General features: G+C 33.3%; 1 pseudogene; it reads left to right on the top strand.

Annotated features, from left to right (window-relative positions):
* Positions 1-5,831, top strand: part of LOC137631745 (putative neural-cadherin 2) — a 202,205-nt pseudogene extending 196,374 nt beyond the window's left edge.
* Positions 5,832-10,000: the final 4,169 nt, after the last annotated feature.

The raw sequence follows: 10,000 nt of genomic DNA, 5'->3' as shown, positions 1-10,000 counted from the left end.
TCAAAACTCTATAACGAAAGTAAATAATTAAAAAGGAAATTAGATACGTGTTATCATATCATAAATGTAGCCACAATTGAGAATTACTTAATTATGAAAAAAATCTATTGACTAATATTTATGATGACAATGAAAATAAACAATTTTTTTCCTACGTCACACTAGGATTGAACCGCATGATTCTTCAAATGAAAGACAAATTAGCTAATCATGCTAGTAGATAACATTAAAGAAGTCAGAGCCTAAGTGCTAGCTACATTTCAGGAGATACTGTCCCTTTGGACACAAGAGTTCTTGGTACACCTAGCTCCGAAGAAGTGCACCCTGTCACACCTTTACTCGCGGCGAGAAACCAAAACGATAGTGCAGGGAGGGCTGTCAAAGGCTTGGATAAACATGGGAACTCGCCACGCACTACTGGTGTGGCTGGGTGCACTTCATCAGAGCGAGGTATAATAGGAATTCCTGTGTTCAGCTGTACCTGGTGAGACCACGGTCTTACATACCAGCGAGTTTTACCCAATTTTACTACCAACCAAGTGACCCAGTCGATAGTATTTCTTGCGAATTACCCCTAAGGATCTGTAAAACTCACTAGTACGAGAATGAACGACTGTGGTCTCACCAGGGTAACTCCTTTAAGTGCAGCTAGCACTTAGGATTTTTTTTTTTTTTTTTTTTTTTTTTTTTTTTTTTTTTTTTTATGGTTTCTGCTGTTTGACTGGTAGCTACCATACGTTTCATTTGAAGAACATTCGGTTTAATCCCAATGTAAGGTAGAATTTTTCTGTGTTAATATATTGTTATATTACTGATATATATATATATATATATATACATATATATATATATATATATTTATTTATTAATATATATATATATTAATATTAATATATATATATATATATATATATTAATATTAATATTAATATACTGTATATATATATATATATATATACATATATATATATATATATATATATACCATTAATAAATATTCCTTCGTGTTTTCTATTTTCAGGTGATAATTGCGAAGGAGTTGTTGTTGTTCTTCCCACTTTTATTATATCACCTGGAGCCTTGGCTGCCATCTATCTTGGATTTTCATCATTATATGTAAGGCGATAATTGACAGTATGGGCTTATAGCATCCTGCTTTTTCAGTTACAGTTGTAGCGTAGCTATTAATAATAATAATAATAATAATAATAATAATAATAATGCTCTCTCTCTCTCTCTCTCTCTCTCTCTCTCTCTCTCTCTCTCTCTCAGCCTCTTGAAATATTCTTCGAAAACAAATTCTCACAAAACTCATTTTACTATTATTTTTATCTCTTAACAATATGCCAAATACTAATTCACATTTTCAATTTTCAAGGCATCTGATTATTTTGATCTATACGAACCTGTCTAGACGCATTGTCGGATGTAATAAGTATAAAGTGGAAATTGACCTGTCATAAAGGTTATTACTTGCTTGACAGTGAAAATTTTAGCCATTTACACACAGCCTGATATTTAAATTCTTATTTCTGCAGGAGAGTATCGGTAGAAAGAACTATCGTAATCCATTCAGTTTTGTGAGGAATAGTTAAGATATATATTTTTCGTATTCGCTTACTTATGTAGTATGGTTTTCTCTGTACGTATGCTTACTAAATCAAAATTTAATCGAAATATTTAGAGCATGGAGAAAACTTTGTCAATAACATGAATCTTTTACAGGTTATCAATGTATATCATTTGTGAAAATACACGTTTATTTTGACAGTAATATTTTATAAGCATTCAATCATTTCCAACTTCAGAAAAGCAGCTAGGATGATAATAATGCAATGTTTTAATTAGATAAGTTATAATTATCACCAATTGTTATTTCTTGTTTTATTTGCGAATTTAGCACATTAAGATTCTAAAATCATCGGCATTTCAAACCAAAGACCTCTTCAATAGTCTTCATGACTTTGCACTAGTTTAGGAAGATTCATGGCTATTAACCCTGAAGTGGTACCAAACCCCTGTATTGCTTCGCTTATGCTAGACATTTCAGATTTAGATATAGAATTCTCTGAAATGTGTTTTCTAGAGTTCGCAACCTAGCAGAACTCTAAGGCAAACTGATGTCATAAGGAATTGAAATGTTTTTATCCTTCCAATCTTATTGATAAAGATATTACTACCAGAATGACTAAATCTGCATGTGTGACGTGTTTAAAACCCCCATTGTTATATTACTGAGATATTTTACAATAAGAATAAAATAAAGGAGAATAAATCCACTTTACTAATCAGACTGCAAACGTGAATGACGAAGATGATAGTTAGCAATCAGAAATTCAAACATATTTTATAACTATAAAGTCATTTGATTCTCGTATCATTATAAGTGTATATCCTGTGATACTCTGAATGGCCGTGATTTCCTTTACCTTTCAACTACTCTATTCCGACTTGAACACTTTTCAATGATTGTTAGACTTTTTCAAATGACTGTTAATCATCTAAGAAAAAAATAGAAAAATCTCGTGCTATAACCTAAGTGCCTATAATTACTAAGAAATGCTCTAAGATAAAACCGAAATCCTATATTTATAAGGTAAATATAATATTGAGATAAATATGGCAAATTATAATACATCTATATCTCCCTTCTCTTAAACAAGAACCCATGTCTTGCATAAGGCAAGGTAATTTTAAATCAAAAGCAAAGGTTCCCTTACAGACAGAAATATCTCATCTTCAATGTATACTTATGATTATTGTTCCCCAAGTACACCTCTCTATCTCTTTAACAGTTTTCATTGTTGGTTGGATCGTTCGCAAAAATTTCCGCCCCGTGAGAACTAACGACAAAACTCTGAAGGACGACTGCACCCTTGATCTGGAAAATACAGAGGCCGCAATCCCAGACAGTCTAGACATAACAAAGAATATAAATTCTGATGGCCTGACGTCGACCCAGCCATCTCAAGAAGTTGCTGGTGAGTCAGATATTCAATTGTGCACTGAGGCAGCTTTCCTAATAAAAGAACGAAACGTTTGATAAGTTATATTGTAATTCAGGTAATTTTACTCTTTGCATTACAGACTAGCCTGAGGATGAATAATTAGGACTTGTGATAAAGGAATTTGAATTATCATTTTATTTTAATTATTCATTACTTCTCTTATAGTTTAGACCTACTTAATTCCTTGTTTCCTTTCCTCTCTGGGCTATTTTCCTTGTTGAAGCCCTTTGGTTTATAGCATCCAGCCACCCATTGAGATACTACCAATAAAGAGTTATAGAGTCCTTTGACTAGTCAGGCAGTACTACATTGGATTCTTCTCCCTGGTTACGGTTCATTTTCCCTTTGCCTACATATACACCGAATAGTCTGGCCTATTCTTTACATATTCTCTGTCCTCATACACCTGACAACACTGAGATTACCAAACAATTCTTCTTCACTCAAGGGGTCAACTACTGCAATATAATTGTTCAGTGGCTACTTTCCTCTTGGTAAGGGTAGAAGAGACTCTTTAGCTATGGTAAGCAGCTATTTTAGAAGGACACTCCAAAATCAAACCATCGTTCTCTAGTCTTAGGTAGTGCCATAGCCTCTGTACCATGGCCTTCCACTGTCTTGGGGTAGATTTCTCTTGCTTGAAGGTGCACTCGGGCACACTATTCTATCTAATTTCTCTTCCTCTTATTTTGTTGGAAGTTTTTATAGTTTATATATGAAAAATCTATTTTAATTGTTGTTACTGTTCTTAAATATTTTGTTTTAATTTTTAATCCATTCTCGTATTTTCTTGTTTCATTTCCTCACTGGGTTATTTTCCCTGTTGGAGTCCCTGGGCTTATATCATCTTGCTTTTCCAAATAGGGTTGTAGCTTGGCGAGTAGTAGTAGTAATAATAATAATAATAATAATAATAATAATGATTTTTGCTGGAACGTTTTAGCCAGTTGATCAAGCTGAAATGAAACATCATAATAGTACTTAGAAGTTGCAACAATAAGTCACCAAATCATAAAAAGTTAGGAATTCCGTCATTTTAAAGATATTTTCCAGTCTTAGTGACAAACTGATAACAAGAATTAGCTTTACCGGTTTAAATGCTTATTTGGAATTATGTCATGGATGACGAAGTATCCGAATTATCTAGGCGTCAATAACAGTATGTCTTTACTATCACCCAGATGTGGATATTTTGAACGGCGGAGCCAGAGATATACTACAAAATCGGCGTGGGTACAGTCAAATAAAAAATCTTATAAGAAAAACGCCCACAAGCAACGAAATCTCTAAAGAGGGTTGTGGATGTCCTCATCTGCCATCTGTTGACGATTTGCGAAACTACGCCTATGAAGGCGATGGAAGTTCCCCGGGGTCCCTCTCATCTTGCTGTTCAGGTAAACTTATACCATTACTTTTACAAATTAATCAATATAAAAAACAATCATATTTTATCAAAAACCATGAATTACTTGGTTTAATACATGACTTCAGTTGTTGAGGGTATTTAAATATAATAGCTTGTTTCTTATTCAAAAGTAGGTAAATGTAATGCCCAAGAAAGTAATATGATCTCTATAAGTCCCCTTCTCATTATCCCATTATGATATGAAATATTTTCTGTGAGTGCCAGTGGAATATCATTAATCAAATAAGGATTAATCTGCCATAGAGGGTTGCGCATATATCAGCAAAGAACTCAAAGAAATTAAATTCTTCCTTTTCAGGAGGTGACAAGATAGGAGAAAGAAGTTTCGTCGGCGGATTTCATGATGTGGCAATCTTGCTCAACTGTTTGGGTGGACAGTCGACTTCCAATTCCCCAAAGCACCAAAAAAGTACAAAACCAGATAAAAACGCATCAGATAAATGCCAAGATCAGCCACTACCCATTTTACAACTCTTACATTCGTCAAACGGGAATTCACCGACTCCAGATCTGACCTTGACTTCATCTCAAATAAATGGAATTTTGCCAAATAAGAGTCCCACGAAAAAGAAGGAAATAGAGAGCTCGCAAAAGAGCATATTTTCTCCAAGTATGAAGCTCAAACATTTCGCATTACATGATTCAAAGTACAATTCTCTTCCAAAATCTAAAGCAAATCGTATTTTCCCAAATCGTCTCGATGAAAAACAACTTTTTGAAACGGAGAAAATAGGGCCTAAGGTAATACATTATAGCGCTCTGAAACGTAATCAATCTGTATTTCACCTATGCGAGAAAAGGTGCATTGTGGGAGAAGTACTACCAGAGTGCTACTGCAAACACGAATGGTCCACAGAGAATTGTGAAGGAAAATATCCCAATCAGGAATTAACCAGAGCGAAGTGTGGCGCTTGTGTTATGGATACTCTAGCACAGCATGGATTACGCGAGAGGAGTTTTTCGGCTTCAACGGTTTTCTGTCTCTCTCCCAACTACAGATGCAACGTTAACGCTCATTCTACACCGACTACGTGTGTTCGAGGTATGACGCATTCCAGTAGTAGTTCTGAAAATCTTTTTTATTAATGGAAAACTTCATTATGGACCAGATAATCTCCCCTTATGCCCTGTCATTTTTAATCTCCGTGTCAGCAGGGCATTGTGTTTTTCTTATATCTCACAAAGTAATAGTTCCAGTCATTTATAGTTATTAGCAGACATTTATAAATCAATAAAGAAAGAACTTTTTTATGGCTTTCTTATACATATCGTATACCAACAATATTTTATGAGAGCTAAAAAAATTAAAGGTGTAATGTGAAAATTGAAGGTGCAAACATTACAGAAAAGAAGTTAATGATATTTGTACTTTTGTATGTAATAGTTGTTAGGGAATAAAATATATGTAATATAATTTTGACCTGACTTTCCTATAAAACTTGTTATTCATATTTTTTTTTTCAGTTTTTAGAATATTCAAAACTGCTCAGTCTTTAGAATATTCAAAATTGCATTATCAAAAGATATTTGTATTAAATATGCAAGACTGGGAGGAAATTATGATTACAACGAAAAATTTGCCTCCGTCTGGCAATAAATTATACTGTATATAAAAAGGATTACAAAAATATCGGGTGTTTAATTGTAACTCACAACCGATTGTGAATCTTATTAGTTTAATAGGGGTACCAAATACTATTCAGAAAAGGGAATACCTTTAAATTCTAAACTCGGCTCAAAATTCGTGTGAGATTTCTTAGATTACTGTCAAAATGTAAATTTGCTAAGAGGCAAGGAATAGATGTCGCTCTTGGGACCAGCAATGGTATTATAACTCTTGTTTTTTTTTTTTTTTTTTTTTCGTACGGAGGAATGTTTCGGAAGACTTCCAGAGCCGTTTTAAACACAATGGCCAGTGTCTTGGAATCTAAGAGATGATCTACACTTAGATTTCTAAATGATTTTCTTTCAAACTTAGGTCTACTGAAATCTCAAAATTCCACAAAATCAATTTTTAACATAAATTAATATGGTACAGTAAACGACTAAGGTAAGAATAATAGCAACTAGGGAAGTAAGGATCACCAATGAAAGGTATTGATAGATAAAAAGTACTTTGTTTCCATTTCTTTAATTACCACAATTTTTGCTACTTTTCGAACAAACTATCCAACTTTATGCATTTGGAATAATTTAATTAGAGGATAGTAATAAACATAGTGGTAGAGTTCTGACTAACCCTCTGACCAATCTATATAATGTAATGTAGAACTTCCTCGACCTCTGTCATTTGACATTAGACGAATTCTTTTTCCTTCTATCATATTTCGGTTTCTTTATCTCCAAGTCTAGGTAAACGCTAAGTAAAAAATACTAGATAAGGATAAAAGCTGGATCCCCATACAGCAGAAAAAAAACAATCAAGATTTATTTAAAACTAAATAGCTTAAAATTATAGTTTTTGGGATTATGAAATATATGTAATTACGGGGGGCCTAATATTTTTATGTTAAATATCCTAAAGCCTGTCATGTTGAAAGAATTGATGAAATATCGCGCTTCCCGCACAAGCACGATATTCTTGAAATAATGCAGGCCCTATAACCGTTAATACTAAAAAAGAAAAAAAAAGTGAAGGAAAAAGAACAGCAGTTTTTAGGGGAGCCAGGAAACCTGAGAATGAAATCACATGTGTGTTACACGCAGAAGGGAGAAAATCATCAACTTTATAACAGATGAACTACAGAAACGGCTAAGCGAGCACAGTGACGGATTTGATTTTACTGTTCTGTCCCCTTTAACCGTTGTATAGAATAAACACTATGTTTTATTGGCTAGTTTTGCCAATTGATGGTTATGACTTGCAAACAAAAGGGAACAGCTGCACGAGGCAGGAAGTGGATATTGTCATCTCTACATTAGACCCAAAACTAGTGACTTTTCGTCAATCGCCTAGCTCTTTGCAAATGAGATCTTATTTTGTTTATAATTCAACATATGATTTAATACACTCGATACACTTGTGTAGTCATATATTCCGTGGTTACAGCCAGGATTGCAAATACGAGTGTAACAGGAGAAAAACATGGGACGGTAAACATAACTTGTTCATGAATGAGACAAAAGTTTTGTGACGAAGTGTTCTAAAAAGAGTTGGGATGTGTGCTTTGCTGGGTTTGGAGAAGGGGTTCTCATGCCCGTTAATTAGATTGATAGCAACTGGTCGTAGATCAGTAGAAAAGTAGAACTTTTAAAATTGCCTTGTGCCGCACACTTATTGAAGAGTAGGAGACCATTTTCTATTAGAAGTACTAATGTCAAAATGAGAGAATTTTGGTCAAAATCTTGTGCCTGTGATACTTTTAGGTTGATGTGACACAAAAATTTATTATTCAACCAATAATAATAATAACATTAGCAACCCCAATCCTGCCAAATTACATGTTCCATAATAAATACTATACAGTACATCAACGTCAGTAGAAATGATTCGTGGGAATATTGATGCAACGTTAGTTTTTCGAATTGTTGTAAGACCGGTGTACCGGTTTGAAATTACCCCCTCCAAATCTTACCCCCCGGTAATTTGAAACCGGATTCAAACTACCGGGGGGTAACTTGATACCGGTTTCAAGCTACCCCCGGGGGTAATTTGAAACCGGTTTTATGCTACCCCCCCTGGTTTCAAATTACCCCCCTCGTTTTTGCGCAGGCTCTCATCATTTATGAATATTAATAAATTGCTTTTGATCAGGGTCAACACAATCATTAGGTAATATGTATATACATGTACTGTTTCACCTATTGGTATCGTTTATTAATAGCCAGCCTTTATCCGTCTTATGTTTATATCTTAGCTAATAAATGTTGGATATTCCATTATCAGTCATGGGCGCATATTTGACCGAGACAGGAAGACGAGGTGAAATTTGATTTTGACGGTTATTTTTTCCATTATTTGAAATATTTCATAATTATATTGCAAGCAAATATTATATAAGGTATAATCAACATATTGATCATAAGTATATATGTATACATACATATACATATGTATATATATATGTATATATATATATATATATATATATATATATATATATATATATATATATATATATATATATATACAGTATATATATATATATATATATATATATATATATATATATATATATATAATATATGTATATGTATTTGTATGTATGTTGTAAATACTATATCATTCATGATATCTGTGAATAATTGACACTTTTAATAAAGCAAGATTGTAAGCAATTATAACAGTTTTAATAAAACATGGTACAGTACATGCTGTTTGCTTCTACTGTACTTACATTGGTTGTTTGTATACGAAAACACCTGGACTACGGTAAAGTCGTTACACTTTATAGCCCTCTATGGATTGCATTGAACACAGCTTTTGTTAATCTCACAGCTGTTGTTACTGATTTTAGCCTAAGGGCAGGCAGCTGTGTGCTATCATGGGCTAAATCAAATCCTATTTAAACCATCTTCCAGAATAGTAAGTGATGGATTCATGTATGTTTTTTTTTTTCTCTGTTGTTGATCTCGAAATGGAAAATTATTTAAAAACGGTGTCATAAAATGTTTAAGAATTTTACCTGAAATGTATCATAAAGAAAAAAAGATCTCGCCACATGGTCACCTGTACATTTCCATGCGGTTAATATAAGTCTTCTGCCCCTTTGTCATAGCTCCATTCTTTCTTATTACTCATTTCATCAAATGACAAAACAGCAATACCTAGTAATCGAGACTTCATACCATCTTTAATGTCCTCTGGTTTAAAATGAATCGAGCTAACAGTAGCTTACACAACGTTAATTCTGTCTGCACGACGACATGCATGTTGGTAATTTATATTTGAGCTTTTATTTTTTACGTGCATAGCATCCAAATACTACGAAGTTACTATGCATTATCAGTGACAGAATAAATGAATAAACAAAGATATATAAGGACACAAGGAGTTCTATTGTTATATTGCAACTATGGGTATGGTCAAACCATTTTATGAGCAAACTCGGAGCCCAATAGCGGCATTGCCAGTTCTCTTGGGTCATTTTTAAAGCACACCTGGCTTAGCCGCTTTAATCTATGGGCGAGCCAAGAATAGGAAAACAGGGTCAACTAATAAGTCCTTCACCCGGATTTGAACGGTCTAAGAATATAATCCTTTAATTTGATACTCTCCCTAAATTGTTTCCTTCGTTCTTTTTGTTTTCAACCACGTGGTGACAAGTTGAAACTCTTAAATATAACAAATAGCAAAATTGTTATAAAACGATTATCATACTAACAGAAATAATCTTAATTTTGATATCAAATGAATTCATTTCTCAATTCTGATTGATTATTAAAAGACAGGATTCTTTACAAAGGATTTAATTAACTATGTTTAATATGGTATATTTACGTAGGTGATTGTATTGTTTTAGAATTTATTTAATTAATTGACAAAATTAATTTCTTTACAACAAAGGTTATATTAGCAAACGTGGTTATGGTGACTTCGTCATATGAAGTTAGTGCTATCACAAAA

The sequence above is a fragment of the Palaemon carinicauda genome, chromosome 40, assembly GCF_036898095.1.
Source record: "Palaemon carinicauda isolate YSFRI2023 chromosome 40, ASM3689809v2, whole genome shotgun sequence".
Taxonomy (NCBI): domain Eukaryota; kingdom Metazoa; phylum Arthropoda; class Malacostraca; order Decapoda; family Palaemonidae; genus Palaemon; species Palaemon carinicauda.
Note: the sequence above shows the minus strand (reverse complement) of the source record. Positions and strands in the feature narration are given on the sequence as shown.